General features: G+C 33.8%; 1 pseudogene; it reads left to right on the top strand.

Annotated features, from left to right (window-relative positions):
* LOC129216160 (H2.0-like homeobox protein) overlaps positions 1–27729 on the top strand; it is a 145456-nt pseudogene that overhangs the window by 14176 nt on the left and 103551 nt on the right.

Raw genomic sequence — 27729 nt, 5'->3', positions numbered from 1 at the left:
TTTCTTTAGAATTTGAAACTTTCGCACAATATTTGCTCTCCTAACATCTGTCGCATCTCTAGTTAATACAACGTAGGGGCGGTAAAATTCACTTTATAATGTGAATACATTCAGTTAGGTGATACTGTAAGGCAATATCCAGAAAAGAGTAAAAAAAGTTTAATTTCTAAGGAAAAACCATTGTGTTTCTGGAGCCAAGTTAGAAACGTTGGACCCCTATTTCGGCCGAACTAGGGTCTATGCAGTCAAATCGCTTTACCTGGGCTCATATCTAGTGGGAATTGACATATTTCCAGAATTTCGTACAGATCCGTGACCTTCAAGTAGTGGTAGTAAGTATTCGCAATCTGTTTACTTTAGGATCAATATCTCGTACAATGTTCCAATTACCCTAAATTGCATTTAGGTTTTTTGATAATTTTTGATTTTTGAGAAGAAGTGAATAAATTCTACAGATGATTTAAAACAATCCAAATATTTTAAATCACATGAAAGGTTAGAAGTTCGTGATAGTTTATAAGCTTGAAACTTACTATTTAATTCGTAGGGTAAGTGCTTCAGTAGTCAGCCACAAGGACATGAAACTGCTTATAAATAGAATACAGAGTCTGTATAATAAGTTATGAGACTCAATTATTCCTGTTGCGACTATACCTCTCAAGTTCTCACAAACTGGTTAGGTGGGTGGTGGGGTTTACTGGTGGTACTCACTCCGGTCCGCAGTCGCCTGGGAGTCTTTGTTTGGGCAGCATCGTCGTTATAGTGTACCTCTGTTGCTAACGTCGGTTCCAGCTCAAAAATGCAGATAACATTTGAACAGAGTTACGCGATTGAGTTTTGTGTGGAACTTGGTAAATTGGCCTCATATACTTCAAAGATGTGTAAGCAAGTGTTTGGAGATAATTGTATGGTAAAGGCGCATGCGTTTCGTTGGCACAAGTGTTTCAAAGATGGACGGGAGAGTGTCGAAGATGAATCTTTACGATTATGTTGATTTTTTTGTTATGAAGACACGTCATCATTAAATGTTAAGTACCCTTATTTTTTTCGTTGTGCTGTAAATTTGCTTTTACTTATGTTTTAATAGATTGTATAACATAACGTTTGAATTAAAAAATGAACTCCATCTTAGACTCAATTATTTGTTGAGGGGTGGCCGACCATAGGGTACTGAATTCTCATGCATTTTCAATAGTCGGCCATGGCAATAAAGTATTGACAGAGCAGCAATTTATTTGTTTTAGTAAAAATTCCCTTTATAACGTGTTTTCCTCAAAAGGAAATGTTTAAATTTTGTGCCTTAACATTTTCTTTTCTTTTTTTTTTTTTTTTTTTTGACAAAAAGAGTCGCTTTAACATTTTACTGCACTTCTAATGTTGATTTTAGCTTAGAATTTTGAAAAACCAGGGTTGAAAACAGGTTGTAAATTCCTTCCATCGTTGCGTTTAAAATATAGGTTCTAATACTCAACTTGTCATTACCAAATGGTAATTTATTGGGTTTTTTTATCAAATCAAAATACGTTGATGCAATTGAAAAAATTAATGAGGCAGTCAGAAAAACAGGGATGCAAGTGGCAAAATTAAAATTTTGGAGGTAACCAGTACAAATGGTAAGTAATCCCCTCCTCTATCTTGGGCAAGATATAGTACTAGTAGCCCTGGTAGGTTCCGGTATACAGCTTGATTTAGAAAAAAAAATTCAGTGAAAGCCTACCTAGGATCTGATCTTTAAACGGGTTTCACTCAAAACTTCAAAATGTCCACTTGCATCCGTTTGCTTCTCACCGCCTTAAATGATCTGATTGCAATTGGTATTTAATCGGCAATAAAAAAAACATTCCCATTGTAAGGAATTAAGATGTAATATTTCAATAGTTACGTTCGCTCAAATTATTTCAATGAACATTAAACCTGTGATTATTTTTTCTATTACTCATTTTTATTAAACTATTTGCTTCACCAAAGGTTCAAGAAACTTGTATTCTCTTTAGACTAATTATTCCAAATGTTGGTACCATTTTTTATTACTGCTTCTAACCAAACATTTAATTTATTGAGTTTTCTTCACAATGAAATAAAAATTTACTTCTTGTTTAAAAGTATGTTGAATTTGTCTTAAAATAACAGCTTCAAAGTTGCATAACGTTGATACCCACTCCGTTTTAGTTATTCATTGTTTACAAATGTTCTTGTTGAAAGCTGTAAGTTTATCTTCCTGACATCCACCATTTCTCAATTTTAATTTACCCACATACAGGTCCGTCATTTCAGGGGGGGGGGGGGCAATAGACCTTCTGTATTTCCAAAACATAATTTAAATTTGCATTTTTGCTTGTATTTTTATTCTTATTTCCTATGAAATGCATTGAATTCATATCCTTTGCCCTCCCCCCCCCCCCACACAGAAAAACTTTGAAAATACGAAAATACGGACATACCAACATAATTCGCAAGAAAAGTATATTTTTTTATGTTAAATTTTGTTTTAGATGTGCCAACGATTGCCAATCTTTTAAGTGCTTTTCGAACGGACTTTTACTTGCTTTGTTTTGAGATGACATTGTTTGCAAAACTACAATTTTAATTTTTTGTTCCATATGTTGAAGCTTCTTTTTAATGAACATGGACCAGTCAAGTGTCAATCATATCGATAATTAATTCACTCTATAATGATCATGAATTCTATCAACTCTTTTATCATAGCATACACAGTTAATGCAGAAACTTTTTCCGCCAGGAGGGGGGGGGGGAGAATCCACGTTCTCGTGTTTTCAAAATTCATTTCCCAAAAAACCTGGGTCTTTTCCATTTTTTAATTTCTATTTATATATGATGCTACTTTCTAAGTGATGTAGAAGATAAATAATAAAAAAATTAAATTTATTGCATGTGATGGATATCCAAACTGGTTGTAAATTGAAAAATAATATAAACATAGATGTTACGAAGTCATCAAGAATGCAGAAATCTTTCTTAATTATTGGAATAATTAATTTTGTAAGTACAATGCTGTGCTGTAAGTTTCGCATCAAATTTTGTTTAAATTTATTCACTCATATCCCATAAGAGTAATGAAAATTAAACGGCCGACTACTGGGCTCATGCATGGCCGAGCACTCGATCTCTATGGCCGACTACTGGAGCATTTTCTCGTATTAACAATAGGTTAGTTTTTGAAATTTTTTTTTAATTTCTGAAACAATTTAATGAATCATTATTAGGAAGGTGTAGCCTAAAATCTTACAATGTTTTTGTTGTGTTGATTGCTGAAATTTATAGGTTAGCCAAAAACAGCAATAGCTTTCTTAAATGGCCGACTACTGGAACTCTTACAATATACAAATAAAAGTTAATTTCATCTTTATTCTTTATTTTGTGAAAACATCTTTCCAATTTAAGTATTTAATAGCTGCGTTGCCCGGCGTTGCACGATCTACTTCGAAAATAAAAGTTTGCGTCAAATGGAGCATTTTCAACAACCAGACGCAAATAATAATTTTGAAGAAATAGCGTAAGGTTTCCCATCGATGTGTAAGAAAGAGCAATTTTATGCCTCAAAGTTTAAATTTAGACGTCTTAAGCCATATTTTTTTTTTCAAATTGAAAACATGTTAACATTGTTATTAGTAGACCAACTATCCCGTTTTACGGATTTTCTGGAAACCCCCTAAGGGGGGTGATCGACGCCCTACAGGGGGCGAAAGTACCCCTATGTGAATTCTTAAGCATCAAAGGACTGAAATTTGGCAAAGATCCAAATTAAACTGAACTTGAATAAGGAAAACCCCTGAGGACGGGGGGGGGGGTCAAATCCCCATGTGAGTTCCTGAGTATCACAGAACCTCTGTCGGCAATTTGGCAAAAATTCGACGTAAACTATGGATTTTTATTAGGAAATACCCCTCAACTGTTGCACGCAGTCACACACGTAACGCCTTAATGTTATACACGTAACACTAATTAAATATTTTTTATTGCTATTACGAGCTTTAGAAAAACAATATTTGAGGAATATTTACTTGGTATGCACATGCATAAAAATTACTGTTCATTTACCTTTTAAAACTTCACAGAAAATTACAAAGTAATATGAGGTATAGCCTATTTTCAGATTTTCTGAGTCGCACACGTAATCCTGCATTTAAATTTTTTTTAAAAAAATTAGAGTTGCCCTATAAAGAAAAAACTGCCACTTAAAAACTCTTACATATCTTCTGTTAATGCAGTAGAAACCATTAAGAAATATTTTTGACCTATCACATTGGTTTTTATTGTTATTTGTAACAAAATGGTGTGAAAAAGTGACACACGTAACGCCGGTATGACCCTTTACGTAATAAATTTAAATTTGTATCAATAGTAGTTTCTTGCCTGATTTTGTGCTCAATATTTTGCACATTTAAAAATTAAAGTATTCTTTAAAAAAAATGAGATTGTTGCTTTTCTATTTGTTTTTTTTTTTTAGTTACTTATTCATGCATTTTGTTTTGTTTGTTTATGCATTTATTCATGATTTATTTTTATTTTTAAATTAACATATACAGTGTGTTTCAAAATGAATAGCGGGGCTTTAACATGTTATAATATTTATTGCACCAAACTTACAGCCACAAGTGATATATCAAATGAAAGAGAAACTATAACGCCGTGTGATTTCTATCTTTGGGGGTTTATTAAGGACCGTGTGTATGTGCCTCCACTGCCAGCCGACCTTCCCGAATTAAGGAACAGGATTGAAACAGCTGTTGCAGCAATTACTAATGAGACACTCATCAAAGTTTGGGAAGAACTCGCATTTCGTCTTGACGTGTGCCGAGTGACGAATGGTGCTCACATTGAACACTTGTAGGCTATTATGTAAAAAACTGTTTGAGTTTCTCTTTCATTTGATATATCACTTGTGACAATAAGTTTGCTGTAATAAATATTATAACATGTTGAAACCCCGTTATTTATTTTGAAACACCCTGCTCTTTGCGTTTTACAACACTGTTTCAATGTTAACGTGTATCTATGATAGTCAAGTACACTAAACTTCATTTATGAACAAAAAAGGTACTAAAAATTAAGTTACTGTAAACTTTTGTATTTAAGTAATGTAATTAAGTTAATGTATTGGTCAAACTTTTCCCGTTTAAATACAGTCGAACGTTAAAATTTTACGAATTTATGGGAGTGAAAAAAATTAAATCAAAATATTTTATTAAGCCATAGTTTTTATAATTAAAAACATTTTCGATTCAAATTTCTTTAATCCTCTAGAAAATTCATAAAATATGACAATTTATTCCAAACTTTCCGGCTCTTTAACATCCCTTCTGGGCCAAAAAATTTTTTTGTACGTAACTAAGTCTTCCGAGGTAAAAACCTGATAAATATTTTCCACATCCGCAAATAATCTAACTTTAAAAATATAAATGCATAAAAGAAAACTCTGATATAGATACAAATCTATTAAAATATTGCCGACAATTCTGCACGCAAGACTTAATTGCATGCAGAAAGAGACTATACAGAAAACTTAATCCACTGAGTAAGGGAATGAGTACGATTTAATCTTGAATGGGAGCAAAGACTCCATAGCTCCCAATAGAATTGCATTACGAATCCATATGATAGAAAAAGTATAATTAATGCATCATAATCCCACGTTCTACGCAAGGAATAAAAATCAATATTAGATAATGAATCCATATCATGTGACAGCGAGACGGAATTGGCAGAATGGAGCTAAGGAAACCAAATTTATATCATGATCTATCAGTATTATTTTACATTGCAGATAACTTTTCTGAAGATTTATGTATTTTATTTACCCCAAAAATGGGTTCAATTCTTGATTCAAATGTACCAGCTACTTACCAAATATACTAAGGTTTGAGATACGTTTAGAAATAAACATATGAGAGACAGTGAGAAGCAAAAGGATGTAAGTGGACTTTTTCAAGTTTTGAATAAAACGCGTCTAAAGATAACAGACGCGTTTTATTCAAAACTTGAAAAAGTCCTAGGTAGACTTTCATTGAAAAGATTCTCTTTATCGTGCAGTATAGTAGCACCTACCACAGTACCATCTCTTGCCTCAAGGCAGAGGAGAGGTTCACCTACCATTTGTACTGAGTATCTCCAAATTTTTAATTTTGCGAACTTACATTTCTTTGCTTCTCACTGCCTCATGTGTCAGAATATTCATTACGTGTGCGCATGCGTGTGAAGTGTACGCGATAACCAATGAAAAAAAAAACAGTATTTAGACTGACTTATCACACAATATTATTGAGTTCTTGTGAAGTAGATGTATTAAAAAGTAACAGCCAAACTAAGTTAATTAGCGAACTTTCAAGAGTTAAAGTTAGGGCCAAAACTAGCCGAGGCAACGTGAAACATATCCGGTGCTAACGATCAAGCTTCGGATAACCATGACTACATTATTGCAACATGATAGTTGTCTTTACATCAAAAAATTGTTACGATAGTTACGATTAACATCATAAGCATCGTAATAAAATGATACTTTCGCTGTAGTGTCGAAGAACTGGCTGAAAAATGGCTTAAGATGGTAGAACATGATAACTTGTACTTCGTTATGTTCGAGACCTGAAATTAAAAATGCATTATTAAAAAAATAAAGCAGTAATTTGCTTAAATCTAACGATTCACCTTGTTGCACTCTATAACGAAAAATCGACGCACCAAGAAGCAATCATCAGATTTCTTTGGAATTTCGTATGCATGAGTGTTTTGACCAGATATGCAAATGATTAAAATTTGGTGTCCAATGAATAAATAGTTTGATCCCCAGCGCATCGAAACTGCGCATCCAGCAAATGTATATAAAGAACAGTTCCTCATCAGTTGTTAAAACTTTCGGTTTGATTGCTATTCAGATTACCTTTCAACAACTTAAAAATGTCTCGCCACATGGTTCGTGCATATTACGAGCAACTGTCAGAGTTTGAAAGAGTTCGTTTCATTGGATTGACAGAGGCCGGTTGGTCAAATCGGAGAATCGCTCGTCATTTGAGTCGAAGCGATGAGGCGATTCGAAGATGCTGGCAAGGATCGGTGGAAAATGGCAGAGTTCAGCGTCAGGATGGTAGCGGTCGACCTAGGGTTACAACAGATCTTGATGATAGAGTGATTGTCCGATCAGCTGTCACAGCACTTTCTTCCATCTCTATGAACCAGCAGACGTTCAACCCAAACACCAGTGTCCATCATGACCATTTACAGACGGTTGGGACAACGAAATCTACGCTCGCGCCGACCGTTACGCCACCTGCCACTGACGCCTACACACTGCCGAACCAGATTACAGTGGTGCATGGCTCAATCAGGTTGGAATGGTGCCAACTGGGGACGTATAGTCATTAGCGACAAATCCTGCTTCCAACTGTGTCATGACGAACATCGAAGACGTGTTTGAAGACACCCAGGGCAGAGGGAGGATCCTGGTTTCACTTTTGTACGATACACTGGCCCTCAACAGGGCATTATGGTCTGGGGGTGCCATTTCCTTTGATAACTGGACTCTTTTGGTTGTAATTAGAGGTACACTTACTGCACAGTGGTACGTCGACGACATCGTGTTTTGCTGCCATTCCTTTTGCTGTACCCTCGGCTGGTTTTCAGCAGGACAATGCCAGATAACATACGGCACGTGTTGCTATGAACTGTCTGCAATCTTGTCAAACTCTTTCGCGGCCTTCCAGATCGCCACATCTCTCTCCCATCGAGCATGTCTATGATATGATGGGATGGCGATTGCATCTGGCAAGGAATGTTGATAACCTCTTACGACAATTGGAGCGACACCCTCCGGGAGCCTTACCGCGCTTCAGATTATATTCAGGCTAGAGGAGCGTCAATACCTTATTGAACTTGTTACTGTAACTCTAACATAAATTATTCAGTTGTTCTGAGAATTTAATAATTCACTATTCTGTGCATTGTCTTCCTATCCACCAATTTTCATCTCAGTCGGATCACTCCTTCTAGGTGCCTTGATTTTTTTGTTATAGAGTGTATATTCAAGGAACGTTTAATATGCAAAAGTGCAAATTTAAAAAAATTCGTTTTGCATATTAAATCTCTATGTTTAATAGAAAAGCCTTGGAGAAAGATAAGGACAACACATCTGGTTTTAATTTATGATAAATGTGACAGATATGAATTCCTGCTGCATTTTTTTTTTTTTTTTTGAGAACTTTTAAATCTTCCAAAAATAAGAAAAAACGTATTTTTTTAGTTAATAAAGTAGTAACAATTTCCTTTCTGTTTTCTAGTACGTTTTAGGTTAGCTTGTACAGTTTTAAATCAATGTTTTCATCATTTTCGCAAATATTTTTCTTATCTAGTACTATTCATCCTTTGTTTTAAACAGAATGTCTCTATTCTGTTAAAACTGAATGGCATCGGTATTTTTTAAAAGTGCTTATTATCTATTTATGATATTATAAACAACTATAATAATAAATAAATAAATATAAAAATAAAATCTTTTAAATTGACGACTTAAATCGAGGAAATCTTCGAGAACCTGGATTATTTGAGCAGTTTCGGAAAGTTAATGATGATGAAAACTTTGAAACTGGTTTGTTAACTTTACAAACAATTAACTAAATGTCGACAAGTATTCATTTTTGTTTTTTTGCAACGCTTAAGCAGCTTGTCCCACTCAATCACCCGAATGGACAGAGAAAGGACAGAGTATGTACAAATTACTCTCTTCGTACATACTTTGAGCTAGATTCTCTTATAGGAGTTTTCTCCTCCATTACTTTAACAATTGTTGCCTTGCTTTTGACTACTTGAGGGATATATTTGACGGCGAATGTATTTTTAACAGTAAAATAAAATTATTTCCCTCAAGGTTTACAAAGCAGAAATTTTTCTAAACAAATGGTAGCACGTTTATGCAGAATGAAGCAGAATGCCTTCTCCTTAAAAGGTCATTGCTTTATTAAGCTGCTTAAAGTAGAATATCTCTTTAATTACCAAGGGTAGAAAATATCGGTATTATAGTTGCTCTGAAATATGTAAAGAATAATAGCTATTTAATTTCTAGTTTAACACATATTTAGTTGCAAATATATCAGTAAACAATGCTTTTAATCAACAATTAAGAACAATAAAGCATGTTGTGATGATAAAGAGAAAGAAGGAGAGAGGAGTAGAAATACATTAAAATTTCACCATCATGGTGTCATTCACCATAAATATTATTTACAAAACAGCTGTATCCAATTTATACATAGCTGGATCAAAACGAAAGTGCTGTATCTATTTTAAATGCAAATTTATTTTTAATGTTCATTTATCGATAGCTGCAGTAACTAGTGGATGTATTTATTTTCCTGATAACTACTGTTAGTACAAAGCAAGGCAATAAACTGGAAGCTTTAATGTCTTTAAAATATTTATAGACACAGAAGAAAACCATATTGAAGCTTTTTACATCAAAGTCATTATTGCATCAAATTCAGATTTTTTTTTAAAATGAAAGCTAAATTTTGTTTAGGTTTTCAATTCCATGGATTTATTTGACTTTCTTTTATTTCAAAATGTTATACGAAATGTTGTTACTTTTAAAATACAAATAGTTATTTATAGAACTCTTGCTACAAATTCATCTCACTTTTATGTGATTTTACTAAATTATGCTTGAAAAGTGCCATTGATGTGACAGAAGGAAATTCAAATTTCATGCTTCTGACGGATGATTTTACTTTCAAAAGATCTGTCACTTGTCTGCAATCTGTTTCTAGTTTGTTCATTCCTAATGTTTATTTTCCTGCTCCTACTTTGCTGCACAACGGTATTTATTCATTTCTCATTGCTAATGTTATCTCAAAAACTAGCGCCATGAAATTATTAAAATCTGTTCATTTTTTAACAAATTGTAAGAAATTGAACAAAATTTACGCATCAAATATCGTTGGCACTCCGGCTAAAGTCACTGAGATCATAACTTTAATTATGAGAAGCTGTTAATGTGAATTTCGGAATTATTATAAAGATCATTAGAACTTATTCGACAGAACTTTAACTTATACAATAGTATTACAGATGTAACTTTGAAATTCTATAGTTAGTTCATATTATAAAATAACTAATTGGAAATTATAACTGTATGCAGCAGGGTACGTCAAATTAGTTATGTGAGCTGGGTTACCATTACCTGAACACTGACCATAGGTTCAAATTCGTTCCGTTTTAAACTACATTCCACATTTGTATTGCTCCATTTAAGCGAAGTATTGGACCAAAGAGTAACTGAAATACTCCTTACTGAAAAACTCCTTACAATTAATTTGTTCTTTCCCAGCATTCCTGCTTAGAATGAAAAGAATGGATGCATTTAGAAGCAAAAGAACGGAAGTGGGTCTTTTAAAGTTTTGAGTAAAATGCGCCCAAGTTCAAACCACAAGTGGGCTATCATTGAAACGTTTTTCTAGATCATGTTATATAGCAGTGTCTTATAAGACTAAAATTATCATATTTTGCCTCCAAACAGGTCAGGTTTTTCCTACCATTTGTGCTGGTTAGCTCCAAATGTTAAATTTCGGCACGTACTTGCTTCTTGGTGCTTCAACAGTACATACAGTTGGCTCCCTGTTTAACGACTTTCAAGGGACCACAAAAAACCGTCCTTAAGTAGAAAGCGTCCTTAAATAGAATGCTTTTAACACTATAGTGGACCATCTGGGACCGTGAAAAGCCGTTGTTAAATAGATAAAGTCGTTAAATAGAGCGTCGTAAAACAGAGAGCCAACTGTAACTTTATTTTCCTTTCAACGCTCGTACACGATTGACTTTGGCTATGTCACAATTGTCTCTGTTTATCCAATTCTTATTTTAACTTTTTCCTTTCTGAAATTGTTTCAAGGTTTTGCTCCGTTATTATTTTAAGTTAGTTAAGTAAATTTTTTAATTCCTTCAGCTTCGGAAGCTTTTAACGCGAAGCGCTGACAGTTGCATAAAATTCTTCAAACGGCAAATATAAACAAAACAGACGATCACTTACCATCATTTGTCATGGTCTTTAATGAATTCTTATTATTTATCAGTAATTTGTGGTTCTAAAGTTAATTTTGAATTCTACTGCTTTTTTAGCTGTGTAGTTACTAGACTATTTTTCCAGTGTTACAGCTCGAATCTTCTTTTTTTTTTTTAATTAACGAAACGCATTTTTTAAAAATGTTTTTTCTCTTTTTTCTTTCTTTTTTTTTTTTTTTTTTTGCAACCCACTACGCCAGAAAGGAGGAATTAAAAGCTTAATATGAGTGCCTCTGTAGATCATCTGTGTGTCAGTCTCTGCCATCGTAACTCCTAAACAGATTATCCGATTTTGCTTCTTTTTTGCTTGCTTGTTTGTTTTATAGGTGACTTAACCATAAAATTTTCCATACCCAGTTTTGTCCGGCTTACGCGGTTTATGTAAGAAACACATAGCTAAAACCTAAAGATACCTAACCTTTATTTTCATAACTTCAAGATAATCTGAGTCGACTGAATACAAAATGCTTTGTATGGGAAGCGGAAGCTTTTTTTTTTAATTCGTATGCGTGTGTGGGTATCACAGTGAGTATCACATAAGTGTTGTATCAATATTTTCATAAATGATTCTTACATTACGAACATTTAAATGTAACTAGAAATAAAAGAAGAACTGCAATCCAAATGTGCTCCAAAAATCAAACGTACAGTACCCACCACTAATAAAATCACTGGATTATAAAATCTGCTGCTTTTTAAAATCAAATCTAGAAGAACAGAATCATTGCAATACCAAAACATGTTAAAACCATCCTTTGATAAAATCACTATCGCCGTTTTATAAAATCAAAATTTTGGACATCGTACGTAAAAAAATTGATAAAGAAGAACCATAAAGTGAAGGAATGGGTCTCAGAAGATGAGGAAATCTCAGTGCCAAATTTGTCTCTTCAATGGATGTCAGAAAAGTGCTTGATGACATACAATGCACTTTAGAGCAAAGAAGAAAATGTAATGTTGAACGTTACAAAAGAATTATTAAGTTCTTAAACGATATTGAACCTTTACTCTTCAATTCTGTTAACACTTTCAGGGACAGTGGTCGCGCTGTGAAACCACTAATTTATAAAAAAAATTATCTGTTTTTTCCGAATTTTTTGAATCAAAATAGCTTGAGTCCTCTTCTTTTTAAGTTCAATGCACAACATTAGATGGCAGAATAACAAAAAAAATATTTTTTTCGTAGGCTCAATTTCTTGTTCAAATCATCAAGTTTTCAATTTTTCGTTTACCCCAAAAATTGGAATTTTTTTCAGATTTTAAAATTTTTAATTAGCGCTGAAAGAGTGAATCATTTTTCTTCATTTTACCTGAGGTAGTCAATCATATTGTTCGAAAAGACTAAAATTCATTTTTACATGCTTAAACATGTTTTTGTCCTTCCCCAGGTGGGTGTGTGAACAAATGGGAACACCCCCAGCGAAACAAATTCTGAAAAAAAAATTTTTTAACTGAAAAATCTATGTCTAGATGATCAAATAAACCCACTTGTGGTGTTTTTTCTTAAGATTTCTCAAAAATTAATGACGCGCCCCTGAAAGGGTTAATCAAACTGCAATACGCCAATATTTTAAGACCCTTGTGTTAAAGAAAAAAAACCCCTAATGTTCAGTAAAAATGACAACTGTATTTTGAAATATTTAAAACAAAAATAAATGACGTAATGCATTTTGTTTTTTAAAGTATTTAATTTTCAAAACCTTTCATTTTTTTAAATGTAGGCATGCCGGTTAATAAAATCAGCCGCTTTATGAAATCAAATGTCCTGAGAACGACTGTGATTTTAATAAGCGGTGGTCACTGTACGAACAGCTAATCCCATTCACATGGCAAAATGAACATATACCTTAGCTATAAGATAATGCGGAAAAAAAAATATCTTTTCGCCAAAAGTGGCCAAACGTGTGCCAACTCTTGCCAACCCCGCCGTCTCTTCTCTCCCCGTAAGCTCTCCCGGCAGCTTCGGCGGCCTCTGTGCCAACCGGGCGGCCCAATGTTCCCTTCCCGCCGAAGGGAAAACGCATTACGATTGCTCTCTATCACGTTGTACATAAGGTATATATATATATATATATATATATATATATATATATATATATATATATATATATATAAAAGACTCCCGGGGGGCCGAGCACAGTTATGAGGCAGTTATCCATCCACGAGTCTCCATTTTCATTTTGCCCAGCGCCACACAGAGTTTGCATCTTCAGCTTCTCCTGTTTGCAGTGACCTAAACGGGATATATCAGTCTGAAAAAAGGGAAGTGTGCGATGTGATAGGGAAAGCAATATTAGCGATTTTAATGCTGAAGTTTTTACCTTTTTTCGAGCATTATTACGTAGTGGTGCACACAGAGGGAGGGTCCAGGAGGCCTGACCCCTCAGATAGCCTTTTTATTTATTAATCAATTTATTTATTTATTTTTTGATAGAAGATAATGTATGTAGTGGGTAAAACAATTTCAAGAAAAGTAAACAATAATTTCAAGTTTGATAAACGAAAAAATAAAATTAATTTTATCGCATTGTTCGGGGTATTGCGTGCTTGGAGTTTCAAATTAGAAAAATAATCGGGGATGACCCCGAGTCTCTTCCTCCCTTAACATCACCGCAGATCATCGAAAACAGTGTTTTGCAAATAACAATCTTGAAAATTCCCCGGGGAAAGCCCCCGGAACCCCTCTTATGAACATAAAGAAATATGATGTACGAGTGTGTTTTGAGAACTTAAATTTGGGTAAAAATTATTGGGAAAGTCTATCTTGGGCCTCCTTCTCCCCTTCCTCCCCCAACTTAAAATGTAGTCTAAAACTGCATTTTTATATCTTCGATTTCGAAAAAATGCCAAGGCCCTTCAACATCCCCTATTGGATTGGTCAGAAATAATTTGTGAATTATTTCTGATCGTTACAGGTAAAGGGGGGGGGGGGTCCGGTGGCTCTCCCTCGGGCAAAATTTGAAAGTAGTAGTTCGAAAAAGGCAGTTTTAGACGATTTATGGTGATATTAAGGGGAAGAGAGATGCGGGAGCCATCCCCAGAAATGTTTCAAAATTGAAGCCGTAGAAGCGCAAGTGTTGGCTTTTTTGTTAAAATTGAGAGTATGCCAGTTTCTTGAAATTAAAGCTCCGAAAACAGAATTTAAGCCAACTTTCGATGAAAAGGGAAAGGGGGGGGGAGTTTGAAGGGGCTCGCGCACAGAAATGTTGAAGCACTAAAAGTGAGATTTAAGACGTTTTTCGATGATGTTGGCGAGAGAGAAAGAGAGAGGGGGGGGGGGGGACATTCTCTCAAAAAAAACTTCGATCTGTAGAAAACGCAGTTTTAAAAGATTTTTGGTAAGGTTAATGGGTGGAGAGATTCGGAGTTCTCCACTGGCAAATTTTCAAAATTGAAATTTAATTAACGCAATCATAGGCGCTTTTCAATACGGTTAGAGAAGTAGGGGGTTTGGGTGATCTCCCGCGAAAATTTTTCTGAATTGAAGCCTTAACAGTGACATTTTAAGGATCTTCGGTAATATTAGGGGGAGGACCTCAGAGAGATTCATGGAGTTTTTTTTTTTTTTAATTAAAGTACAATGGACGGAATGCATTCGACCGTGAATGATGATGAAGGATTAATTGAGAGGGCGTTTTTTGGGGTTACGTTGGGAGCACTCTCATGATTTCTAGAAATTGCAGTCCTAAATACTCACGTGTAGGACATCTTTAATGACGTTAGGGCAAGGGATAGCGGTCTGGGAAGATTGGGCGTCGTCGACTGAACGCAGTTTTGGGCACCGAAAATGTTGAACAGCGTCTAAGACTTCGGCGCCTAATATTCCCCTCGCCCAATATGCCTGGCGCCCAATGTTCCCGGCACCCAATGTTTTCGGCGCCCAATGTTCCCGGCGCCCAATCGACCGCGTCCAATCCTCCCATTTCGAAGGGATGGGGTTTGATAACATTTTCCCAGAATTTTTTCAGATCCTAAGTAGTAAAAACTCACTTCCAGGACAGCTTTGGGGACGTAAAAAGAAGAATTTGGAATTTGTAGTTCCCCGTTCTTCCCATAGTTTCGCTACATCCCTATCTTCATTTTAAATCTTAATTGTTGTTAAATATATTGTGGTAATATTTTCTTCCAATTTTCCTTTGCCAAACACAATTATTTGCTTGGTTTTTCCATAGTAAAATTTTCAATTTCTAGCCTAATATTTTTGTTTTCTTGAAATATAAGCGTCAGCGGCCCTAGAAAAGGAACTTTTATCATTTTGAACGGATATGATGATTTTCTGTGATACCTTGGGTCTTATTTACTCTCTTCATTTTACTTTAAATGTTCTTCCTGCATCTCCTTGATCAAGCTTTAATTTTCTTACGATTTTTACGTTCAAACATTTAGAACTTATGGTGTGAGTATTCATCACAATACTTTGAATCTCTCTTTGCATTAAACTGATTTTTTTCCCTTTCTCTCTCTATATATAAATTTCAAATATATTTCGGCGACCCATGTATTTTTCTCCACTTAGCAATGATTTTTAGGACAATATTTTTCATTAAAAAATTACATGTGGGAATGTTTCAGCCGCTCCTATGAAGCCATCCTATTTATTAGTCTTCTATCTCTCTTTGCATTAAACTGATTTTTTTCCTCTCTCTCTCTCTATTTCAAATATATTTCGGCGACTCATGTATTTTTCTGCACTTAGCAATGATTTTCAGGACAATATTTTTCATTTAAAAAAAATACATGTGGGAATGTTTCGGCGGCTAAGAAGCCATCCTATTTATTAGTCTTTTTATTTTTTTAACTGAAGAATCATGAAGCATGGTTTTGTATAAGCAGGGCCGCCGAGAGACAAGGCGTGCACCATGTTAGTTTTGTAGCCGGTCCTCCCTCCCATTATGCTAATTTCACCCTATGCGCAATACTTTAATTTGAGCCGGTCCCAGTTTCTGACTACGCAGTCATACCTACTCTGCGGCCTAATGAATAGTGTACTGAATGCTCTTTTTTTGCGTTCAAAAATGTTTGCAGCTTACATTTCCGCGGCCCTTGCTTAGATAATCTTAATAAAAGAGAATCATGGATGTTCCTGAATTGTATTTTAAGATTACATTTTCTATTCAAATTTTACAGAAAAGATGCATTTTGTCACTACTTTTTCAATTGTTCACTTATAATTACAATTTCAATTTTTTTAACAGCGAAGAGTTTGCCTTTTTCTTTGTTTGTTTCATCACAAAATTGAAATTGGCGGCCCCACTTCTAAAAAACTGGGGGGGGGGGGGGTAGCACCCCCCACACCCCCTTGGTGTCGGCTCTGTACATAAGACAATTGTTTTGGGAGCAAGGGACTTTCATATAAATTTATTTTCTATTTGCTATGCACTGCTTATTCTTCACTTTCGTTTATTTTAACAAAAATATTTGTTTGTCTCATCGTTTTGACTGCATCTTACCAAACATTGGAAAAGGACGATGAGAACAAAACTAACTATAAAAGTTTACTAAACTTGAAACTATCAAAAAAAAAAAACTAGTTGTTTGAATGTGTTTTGAAATGTGTTCCAAATCTCTTCAGAAAGCGCACCAAATGTGCTCTTTTCAAAACATTGTTAAATTAAAACTTGGGAACAGAACTGAGAGTTGATTGTGAGCACATTCGAGAACAGATTGGGATCACAACTGGACACACTAGAGGAATCATAGCTTTTTTTTTTTTTTTTTTTTTGTTATAACTGTAGAGGGTAAAGTCTCAAAATGGAAAAAATGCTTCGCATTTAATACCACGCTCTAATACTGATCATGACGAAAATACAGTATCATCAAGAATTGGCACAGAGTAAATTGGAGAATCATGCCCCAATCAAGCAGAAACGTTTTGAAAAAATTTTATGTTACCGAAAAATAAAAGATAAAACCTTTTGCCTCTCTTAATATATGTTCAGATGATGTTTAAAATCTATCATGGCCAAAACTGCGAATTAAATTTTTCATTGCGAAAAGAAAAAATTGTTGCTTTGGAACATATTACATTGACAGTCAGGCAATTCGCCTCTATAAGGTGAAATGCCTCACTTGAGCTAACATCATCAAACTTGTTATAATGAGCAAAAAGTACTTAAAAATAACTAAACTGATGCAAATAGATACTAATCGTAATTTAAGCAACGAAATGAAAAATCAAAATCAATTTTATTCTAGCAAAATGTAGGAAAATAAAAATAAAAGCTTTTGCTCATTGTTTGAATTCACATTGGTTTTTTTGTATTGGTTTATAATTTTCTCATTGGTGTATGGTTAATATACTGTTTCTACTTTTTAAGCAGCTTGCTTATCTGGCTCTTGGATTTTATCGGATGTCTTTTCATCCATAACATCATTTCTTTTGCATTGAAAAAGGCTTTCCTTGTAACGCCGAAACACTTGTCTAATAATCTGCAATTTGAGCTATTTCACATAGTTATTTCTTATTTTACTTTTAAACTGCTTTAAAAAATTCACTCTTACCTTTCACTTTGTATAGCAAATGCAGTAATTACCCCTAAAACTTCGTTGAAAATGGCTGTAGTGTATGCGGAAATCCTCTTTACACACAAATGCTCTTGAAAAAGTCGACATAGGAGCACTCTGTTGCTGAAATCGAGAAATACAGTCACTGGAGCTTTTTATCCGGCGGGGCTTAATATCCCAACTTGCACTAAGTAGGGAGGGAAGTAGTGTTATGTGTCCTCTTTTCACGTTTCGGTTTCTTACAAAAAATACAATGAAAACAAAAGTATAAAATTACAGTTTCATTTTTGATGACTATCTAAGCAAAAAAAAATCTGAATTCTTCAATTAAACTTACAAAAATTTTAACTGCTCCCTTCAACTGTTATTTAATAGAGTCCTTTAACATCATAGTACTAACAGAAAAGAAATTGGAGGGGAAGGTTGCCGTCAATGGACCATTTCCATCACTAGATCGGGAAGGTATTTCCGTACCAAATTTTGTACAGCCGTGTAATCAGTTTTAGTACCTTCCTTTGTCTGAAAACATTCTACTGCAGAGTCTTTAAGTAGCTAAAATAACTTCATCATATTATTAATCAGCCAGATAAGATTTCTACCACTATCTTACTAATTATTGAGATTTTCATTTCGTTATAACATGCTTTGAATATCACTGATCAATCAAACGTGAACGTTTACTTAAAAGAGTGCCTTTTCAAGTACAATTTCCCATACTTCATGTTTCAACATGATTCGTCACAGCAGTAACACCTATAAGAATATTCAAAATGACGCAGTTGCTATCATTGGACCGCTAGGTGTTTTCATGAATGGACCACCTGACAAAGTGGTTCATTTATGGAAAATTGCAAATATTGTTGTAACTTCAGCTCAATCACCTTTAAAAATTGCTCAATTGTTTTAAAATAAGTATGGTAATAATGAAAAAAAAAAGGTTTCTCTGTAACTGATGAAAATTCTTTTACTTTATTATAATTTCAACTCATTTTTTTTTATAAAATTGATCAAAAATTTAAAACATAATAATACAGTTTCAAAAACTTTTGCTGTTCCAGAAAAATGCAAAAATTAATAAAATATGGCCAGTAGAAAGGAGAGAACATGTAAGGTGCTACAGTAGCTTATAGAAATGATGGCATGGACCTTAACAAAGTCAGATGACGATATCTAGTCCTGAAAGCAACTTTAAACAGTCGCACGGAAGATAAAAACCGGTTTGTTGTTACCTTAGTCACTCATTAAAAATTTAGGAGGTAAGCCCTCCGAAATAGGAACATTATTCCGAAATAAGAATAAATAAATAAGTGATTCATATTTTGAAACTAGAGAAGACGTTTTTGAAATTACTTTCGAAAAATTGGGGGAATTGGCCTTTTAAGAAAGTGAGAAAAATAACCTGTTCCACAGATTTAACTTGAACAAAAAGTGTTTTAGTACTATATTATCTGGTAGTTTGAAACTTAAGCTTCTGGTTTCATTAATAAAATGGTCAATTAGTTCTTAGACATTTTAGAGAGCAACTATAATCTGGCGTCGAACGAAAATTTTCAACATGACTTTAACAAAACTCCCAACAGTTCAAATGAAGTTGAAAAGATATTAGCCGAGGACATTGCACAGGTTGGGGAAATATCAAGTAGTCAACGATGTGTGAATGACAATAACTGTGTGTTGTGAGAGTGCTGTTTTTTTTTTCTTTTTCTTTTTTACGTTACTCTTATCCGAAAATAAAACATTTTAGAAAACAAATCTATTTTTCTATAATTTATTGTTATTTGCAGCGTTTATTGATCGTCTGTTATAAATATTTGTAAGTTCTGCATTGATTTTTTAATTTGAGAATGTGGTCCATCGATGGAAACTCGATGGTCCATCCATAGCAAGTGGTTGCCATGAATGGGCCACATTTAAAGTATTCATTTTTAATTTTCATTCTTTATTGTGCATGGTTATCATGAAAGTGAATATATTTATTAAAAGAGAAATATTCTGAGAAATTGCTCCAATAATTTACGTGAAATTTGAGTTGGATTTTCTCTCTAAACAAATCGAAAACTCTTTTGTAGTTCATTGATGGCAACCTTCCTTATTACAGTTTTTCCTTATTAATTAACATTGGGAATGACTATATGACAGATGGTATTCCACACTCAAAACCGTCTACTATAGCTCTCCCCTCCGCAAATAACGATTGATTAGACGAAAACACTGCTGGGGCGCCACCACTGAAAATAAATCAATTGTTTTGGAAAAAGACGACTTTAAATGTTCTAAATATTGTCCTTAAAAATTATGCTATGAAGTGTTATAAAAACAAAGAACTATGACAGATTCGAATAAGGTTCTCACATGCGTTTTAAAAGGATGTTCAAAAAGTGTGCTGAAAACAAAAAGAGTTCTGAAAAGTACTAGGAATTTTTTTTTTTTTTTTTTTTTTGACGACATAAAAAAAAAATGTGCTAAATGAGGCAAAAAGTGTCCGCGTTCATTAAATGGTTTGAAAAGTATTTTAAAAATTTCATCAAGTGGTCGCATTTTGCGACAATTGATTATGGCCTCTTATAATACTCAATAACCATCAGGCTCTAATAACCGGGCTGTTGGTAAATAGTATGCTTTTATGATAGATTTAATAATGACCTATTTTCATTTCATCGAGATAAATAGACGGCACAGTACCATTTCAAACATGTGGCACTTTTCAGTAGCTAGCAAGTTCTAGTTTTTCTTCTTATTCGTTTTAGTCTACTTCAGTATCTTCATGAAATTTCAAGTCAACATAGCCGATTAGTGTGAATATTTTATATTAAAACAAATTGATTTTAAAAAGCAGAGAAATTTTTTGAGAGGAAACTTTTTCCTTTCCTTCCTTCCTTCACCGCTTTTTCCAAACGCACTCCATCAACACTTGATCGTCCTACTGATCACTTACCCATAAAAATTACTTATTCAAATTTGAATGCCATTCTAATACTTTTTAAAAGCTTTGACGTGCCAAGGACAGTCCATTACTATTGCCGCCGGACATTACTACACTAGGATTTTTCTTCCAAAGTTATGTAAATGATATTGGATAGCAAACAACAGCTCTTAATAAGAAATAAAGAAATACCTTGGTGCAAAAAATTAAAAATATTTGTAACAACGTTAAATAGCACGAATTTGCAGAGAACTGTATGCACGTGCTTCAGAGTTACAAGGAACCCCTTTTACTTACGGATGAAAAGACATCCGATTTAACGTTGATGAATTTCCTTTAACAGTTTGTTATGTTTCGGAGTTGAAGCAAATAATCCAAGCCGCTGTAGAAACTGTTGATCTCTCTTTGTTATTCGTGTTGCAAGCAGGAATATATTATGGAACCTTACAAGACAATAACGAGAAATTTCGAGTTCATGGCTCTAAACATCTTGCTTTAGATATGTTCTAGTTTTTGAATGGCAGTTTGAATAGAAGTTCATATCCTGTCAGAGAACATTTTACTTAAACTTTTCTGTTTATTCGTATTAAGAAGGTGAGAGTAAACTTAACTGTGAGCTTAAGAGTTGCTTATTGGAGGACGTAATCAAAAGTAAGTTTTAAATGAAAATTATAAACACAGAGATAGACTTCATTCGGCGTAGCTATAAAACTTTTTCTTCCTCTCTCTCTCTGTATTTGTTTAGTGTTATGACATTTATTTTAAAAAAAATATCTAGACATCGCAATGTCGAAAAGAAGATATTTCGTTGATTTAGGAACTCCCAAGAAACATGTAATTTCAAAGCAAAAATTGACTTTCCTCAGATTAGGAAATATTAGGAAAGATAAAATGCATATCTGATGTAGGCAAATGAAAAGAAACAATTCCAAGGGCCAAAATTGAATTCAAAAGGAAATGTCCTTTGCAAAATGAACAATCACTGCTATGATAATCTTTTAACTCAGATAAATTGTATAAGTGTAGCCACCGTAAAACTATAAGAAATAAAAATACTCTATTCTCTTATAATGAAAGTATATTCACTATTAAAAGGTATTTGCAAAATTTCTTTCCCGTTATGACGTAACATCATTGATTTTTAATGATGAAATTACTTATCTCTGAAGCAAGGATGAATTAAAAACAACTTTAGACTGCTCGTAGTTTTAATTTTACGAACATGCTCTTTCTTTTTCAATTATTTATTGTGGATTCTTTTCGGACCACTGATTAAAGCTTCAATAACGGCTGTGAAAAGTATGTTTGGGCCAAATCATTGAATGTTAATGCTCAATGATCAGAATACCGAGCCCAATTATTCTAAAAGGCTAGAACATTTAGCAAGTGTTAATATACCTCAACATTTCCTAACTAGGAAGCCAATCAAAACACCGACACTAGCATCGTCTGCGGATGCTTAAACGCGAGAGAGGTGCGATTCATTCCACTGCGATTCATTCCCCTGTGTGGCAAATAGCTCGTTAGAGCCACGTGACTTCGATTCTAATTAATGGCCGAAGGGCCAGGAATGCAAATAATTCTGGACGCCGCCGTGAGGGGGAGCCGTTGATTAACGAGGAATTAAGCCCCTCTTCACTTCACTTCTCGCTACTAAATCGCTGTCATCCGTCCTGTCATCTTTTATCTACGGCTTTTCATACGCTTGCAGGATCTTTTGCCCTGGTCTATTAGAGACGGGGAGAACAGGTTGGATCGTGTGTTTATGTGCGGAGTGAAATGGACGGCTTTGTTTTCGTTTATTAATCCCGATCCCGACGCGTTCCGCTGATTGAATAAACCGCCGGGTTTGATTGGTTCGCTGATGAACTGCTCTAAATGCTCTAAGTGGGAAGACGTGAATAAATATCGACAAAATGATTCTGAAAACATCTCTCGCATGTATGGTTGTTGCTATTTAAGCCTAATACTCTGAACATATTTGTTTAATAAAGTAAACGGTCTTTTTGAACCATTTTACTTCAAACTCCTGCCTAATTATGTTGCTGATGGCAATTATAGCCGTTATATAAATACCTGCTCTTCACTCAACTAAACGTTAGACAACGCTCCTTCAAATTGATTTTATGTTGATCTTGTAATTAAAATATAGAACTTGAATAATGGAAAGATAATTCGCACTCTTCATTTCAGGGACATCTGAAACCTCCTCTCCCCGCGAACGAATTTTTAATAGAAATTTTACAAGTATCTTTTTTCTATAAAATAAAGTTTCATTTGTTTATTTACTTTCAAAAGAGAATTAACATGCAATTAATTTAAAGCATCACACTTTTACTCATCTCTTAGAACTAATTTTACTCCCCACCTCCCTCTCCCTTTTTTGTGCTGAACATTTCATGTGTTTGTTGGAACTGTACTTTTTTTTCTTTAGCTCTACTATTGCAAAGTAATTGTTTTTGACTAGTAAAATTGAAGATTTGAATTAGTGCAAGCAATATACCCCCCATAAATAAAACAATAAAACACACCAAAAGAGAAGGCATTTTAGAAGTAAGATGGCAGCTATTTTTATGGGATTTAACTTTCTCTAGCTTTAATTGGGACGATCACAGTAGTTTTTGTATATACAACGTCCGTAAATTTTGTTCTATTCTTGTATACATGTAAAAAATAAAAAGATGTACAATGGATGCACATATGAATCATTAAACTAAACACAAAACAATTTGCACGATTCTCTGAATGATTGATTCCTCCACATATAAGAGCGAATTTTTCTGCTGCATGTACTGAGCAATTTTGAAAGCGTCCTTTTTAATTTAATCACAGATTTCTAACTTATCGTCAAAAGTCTGTGTCAAGTCAGTTTCTTAAATCAAGCAGTTCAATAAACAAATTTATTCGCATTAAATTTTGCTCTTATTAGAAGGGTAAGTTTGCTATCATTAGGAAGTCTTCTTCATTGAACCAACTCTATTAATTCGTAACTACACACAGGAGTTGCTGTCTGTTGCTTTTTTAGTGCTCTACGAAAACTTGAAAGCTACCATCATGAACGTGTGCTGATCAAGCTCAAATGATGTTCCAATACGCGAAGGTAACATTTTGGTAGTTTTCCTCTAATTTTTCAATCTGAAACAATATAATATTAGTGAAACTCTGATAGTGTTTCAGTTGATACTAATATTATTTAAAACTTTTAAATCAGCCTTCTTTAGCGGTATTAACAGTTGTTGTTAAATTAGTTTATACCGAAAAAAAGGAACATATAACGTCTTCTAGTTGCCTATGCCTACAACGCCTAAACAGTTGCCATGAATGGACCAGTGGCCCTCTTCTAGAAACCATACAGAGGATGTTTTTTGCAATTTTTTCGAGTTTTACTGTAAAATGTCGTTGTATCAGATTCAGTAAAGCCTTTCAGGAGTAGTTATATCTGTAATTAGATAATGATCTCATTTTCCTTCCTATAAAATTTAGTTTTATTTGTTTAAATTTAATGCAAATCGTAATGTAGTAATTCTTTGTTTCTAATGATTGTTCCATGCGGGTTGGAAGTTTTCAAACCATGGTTATTCGATATATGCTAGACTAATTTTTAAATAATCTCAAATTTGCTTTTCCATTAAAGTGCCTTTTGCAAACGAAGTTCAATGTTTTTTTTTCTCTGTAGATTCTCATATTTTCAATAATTACAGAAGAGTAAGCAAAAATCTTATTCCCGTTTTAAAAATAACATTTAGTGATTACTAGTGAGTAGATTAATTCGAAACTATCATTAATGTGTTTAAATATATTTTCTCATATCCATGTTGGTTCCTAAACAGCCTTTTACATTTACGAATCATGCCCAAAACAGTTTTAAACATTTAACTGACTTGTATTAAGGTGATACTAATTCAAAAAAATAAAATAGACCAGCCGGTTCATTGAAACTTTCCAACCTATTGAAGCCGACCAGTTTCTTTTACTGAATCTGTGACATATATTTTTATTTTTCTAATACTTATTTAACATTTTATGATTGAAACTTCTACAACAAGGTGTGTATAGTAGAAAAAGTAAAGTGTTTACACTAACATAAACAAAAGGGCTATATCGCGAAATTTAGTGGTTTTACGGCTCATTTTGTTTAAATGGCCCATCGATAGCAACCTTCCCTTACGTACAACTTACAGCAAACAGAAAAAAAAAACTTTTTTTTTAATGAAATGCAATGCAAAAGTTACAATCTTTCTTTTTTGCGTGATCAAAACACTGTGCAACTATTGGTAAAGAAGTGTTACCCATACACCAAGAAAAACAAAAGACACCATTTTTACTTTCAAAAAATCGCTAGACATTGTATGGCATCTTTTTTACCATTTATAGAATAGGCTGTGGAAGGTTTGTAAAGATAATTAAACTTAATGTCGCATTGATTAACATCATTACAATTTAAAAATTGTTTGCGAGGGAAAACATATGTCTTTTTTTATTTTAAGAAACGGCTAGATCCACAACAAATGCAATTGCTCTACTCAAAAAGTTTAATACCTGCTATTTAAAAACAAATTAACAAAATATGTTAAAACTAGGAAGAAACTAAATTGGTGGTAATATTGCGATTGCTCTAGTTTTTTCTAGAAAAACAATCTTACCCCATTGATTTGAAATTATTTATACTTTGACTCAAATAAGTTTTTATTAAAGTTTCCATACAATAACCTTTATTGGAAGGGAAAAGCGCAAAAATAAAGTATATGTTGTTTAGAACATATATGAGCTAACTCCAAAACTTCTCTGGTTATAAATTAAACTTTTCTAGTTAAATTTATAACCAGAGTGTTGCATCGAAGGTGTTGGGAGAGGCAGCCTAAATATTGTTTTAGCCCTAAATTATTACTCCGGTAGTCGCTTTATCAGGGGTGCTCACCCCCCTAAGAGCAAGGGCGCATTCTTCTACCAATACCACGAAGACCCCCTCCCAAATTGGAACCCCCCCCAAGAAAAGGAGGGAAATACCCCTTAAAACAACCCCCCCCTAAAAATTTCAATGGTTCACTCTGCGCCATGACCCCCTCCCCCCCCTTCCCATAGATGGGCACCCCTGGCTTTATCAAAACAAGATTTTACCAAGTTTCATTCAAGACATAAGCCTCAAAATGTTCAACATTATTGAAAACCTTTTCAATTACATTATTGAAAAGGCACTTGGTCATAACCGTTATTCTGACCTGTTCTCACAGAAAAACATAAGCAACGTGCTTTCCGTAATGTTTTTTCTTTTCCGCACAAAGTCAAGATGCCCAGTAAATATCGTCAAACAAGAGCATTGGCCATGGCTTGTCAATTTCCTACCAGACCACCCGGCTAGATATTTTCGTAAGGATGACCCCCTGCCGGTATAAGTATTCATTTCCTGTGTTCAGGAAGTTTTCGTTTCAAACAACTTTCCCATGAATGAATGAATGTTTCAGCCTACACAAGGAATGAAGTGGTTCTTGTCGCTCGTTTTCAAAAACAGGTACTCCTAAAGGGGACAGTGGATTTTTCAAAATCTTATTTTATAGCAGCAATTACAGAAATATTCGTCTCAGATCAAGCCCAATAATACGATTATCTCTTGAGGTGTCACGCGATTTACACGAGAGAGTATTTTTCTTGCATTTTCAGCAAAGATTGGAACAAGAAATTAGGTAACGGATAGGAGGGCACATGTGAACACTTTTTATCATTTATATATTTTTCAAGAAAATATCATACATTTCTCAGAGCAAAAAATTCCCACATGATACAATAGTCTTTCTTTTGTATCATAGAACTTTTTATCATTAAAAAAATATATATTTCTTTATTTGTGACATTTTTTTAAAAAGGCTTTAATTATTCACATGTTTGCCTCTATGGAGGTTCATCTGAACAACATTAAAAATATGGGACAATTATCCCACTTCAAAGAATATCTCTTTAATATAAAACATATACACATATTAAGAACTACACTAAAGAGCTAGTAATCATGTACTATATCAATTTAGTTTGCACAGTAATGTGTTCATTAGAAAAAATTTTCCTAAAATCATGCCCACTGTCAAATTTTAAAGTTTTGTATCATGTTCTAACCGCTGAATAGACATGGGAAACCTTATAAGACTGTACAGTACAAAGAATATTTTATTATATAAATATTATTCTTATTATATTGCTTTTAACCTTCATAATGAGCATGATAATGTGTATTCATATTTAAAAAGGATTTTAAACTGAATAATTTAATTCTTTTTAAGCACTTTTATTATACTTGGCCTGATTGTCACGGAAAAATCTGAGGCCTGCTTTTGATTATATCTCAGCAACTAAACCACTTAGAGACTTCGGGATTTCACAAAATGATTTGCTTAATCTTAAGGTACAACTTAATGCTGAAAAATTGAAATTCTAAAATATAATTATTATTTCAGTTAGGATGGAAAACAGAAAATTTCATGTAATTTTCAAATTAAATGTTTAACTATCAAACCCATTGTTACAAATTTTGTTGCCTTACCGCAGTGATGTTAGTAGTAATCATAGTGAAAATTTTGAATCAAGGCTTCTCTGAAGCAAGCACGAAATGTGTTCGTTGTCATTAATCGATAACGGCGTTAAGTCATTGAGAAGACATAAAATGGAGTTAGGGAAGAATTTTATTCGTGAAACCAAGACCCCAAGTCACGTGATAGTTTTGAAAACAAAGCGTTAAAAAAAAAAAAACAGGTTTCTTCCGCTTGCCTCGTGCAAAACGTGCCAATCATTCGTCGTTGTTGAGTCACGTGACTTGGGGTCTTTGGGTCAGCTTTCGCAAGGTCAATGATTAGATTTGCTCCCTCCATTTTAATTCCTTCTCTAAGGACTAAGTAAAGAGACATATTAAGATCTTTATCACAAGTAACTTGTATGTTTTGAACCATAATTTAGTTTTAGAAACCTTTAATATTTAAATGGTTTTAATCAAATTTGCAAACAAATAAATACTAGAGAGGAACAAGGATACATTTTTTAGTCCCAAGTGCTTAAAATTTTAGACCTTTTTGTCTTTTTTTTTCTTTTAGCACGGTGTATTTATAGGAAAAGGTGAAGTTTCGTGATGGTAACAGTATTCTATTTCTGAAATACATTTACACTAAAAAGAATAAAATAACATATATGTTTTTTAAAATACTAAGCACTTTTCATAGTGCACTCAAAAGGACAAAATAACTTTTCTGGGTCAGAAG

The sequence above is a fragment of the Uloborus diversus genome, chromosome 1 (assembly GCF_026930045.1).
Source record: "Uloborus diversus isolate 005 chromosome 1, Udiv.v.3.1, whole genome shotgun sequence".
In the NCBI taxonomy this organism is placed as follows: Eukaryota; Metazoa; Arthropoda; class Arachnida; order Araneae; family Uloboridae; genus Uloborus; species Uloborus diversus.
The sequence above is the reverse complement of the archived record's forward strand: the minus strand, read 5'-3'. Positions and strand labels throughout refer to the sequence as shown.